The following is an 826-nucleotide window of genomic DNA, read 5'->3' as shown; positions in this document are numbered from 1 at the left end:
AACAACATCAACCCCAACATTAGCACCAATAACATTTTCGTCATTAACACGACCACCATATATTCCTCTCATTTGTTTCTTGGTTATATTCGTCAATACTCGCCACCTAACGTTAACACTATCATCATCATCAACATAATCATAGTTGTAATCCACTTTTCATCTCATCCATCATCTAATTATTTACTCATACTACTTAATATTCTGTCAGAAATCTGTTCCATAAATGTATTTAACTGAATTTTATGTTTCCAGGGATTTGCAGAAAAACAATATCAAAAATATCACAGAAGGAGCCTTCCAATATTTGTCCAGTTTAACAAGTCTGTAAGTTAAATCGGTCTTCTGTTATAGTATTTCATTGACGATATAATTCTAAATATGTAATATCTTCGCATTGTTCATTTTACGCTGCCACACTCGCGTTTCTAAAGATGTATTTTATGGTTTCTGAATGTGTATGAATGTGAGTGTCGCTATATTTAATATATAAGGGCTATTTCATATATAAGTGCATGGATGCGCGTGACTTTGTGTATGCATGTGTATATCACAATATAGTATAACGTGTGTGTAATACGGTATGTATATCCTCTATGACACTTGTCTATGCATAAACACTAAATAACACCCTTGACTAACACTTCTAGATGTAGACTTTGAATGGATTAGTGATACACTAATTTTGAAACCTTGTTTTTATTGTTTCTGTTGTTGCATTTTTAGTAGTTGCCAACTTCTTCTTCTTCTTCTTCTTCTTCTTCTTCTTCTTCTTCTTCTTCTTCTTCTTCTTCTTCTTCTTCTTCTTCGTATTTGTTAGGTAGTA

At 32.4% G+C, this 826-nt stretch overlaps 1 long non-coding RNA gene across 1 annotated transcript in view; it reads left to right on the top strand.

The window, feature by feature from the left end:
- The window catches only part of LOC106883017 (uncharacterized), an 11,117-nt gene that overhangs the window by 4,551 nt on the left and 5,740 nt on the right, over nucleotides 1-826 (top strand). The window contains exon 3 of the long non-coding RNA XR_001411061.2: nucleotides 256-327. This is a non-coding gene — a long non-coding RNA (uncharacterized LOC106883017). The remainder of the gene's footprint in view (nucleotides 1-255; nucleotides 328-826) is intronic.

This window comes from Octopus bimaculoides, unplaced genomic scaffold (assembly GCF_001194135.2).
Source record: "Octopus bimaculoides isolate UCB-OBI-ISO-001 unplaced genomic scaffold, ASM119413v2 Scaffold_256320, whole genome shotgun sequence".
NCBI classification, from domain to species: Eukaryota; Metazoa; Mollusca; class Cephalopoda; order Octopoda; family Octopodidae; genus Octopus; species Octopus bimaculoides.
The sequence above is the reverse complement of the archived record's forward strand: the minus strand, read 5'-3'. Positions and strand labels throughout refer to the sequence as shown.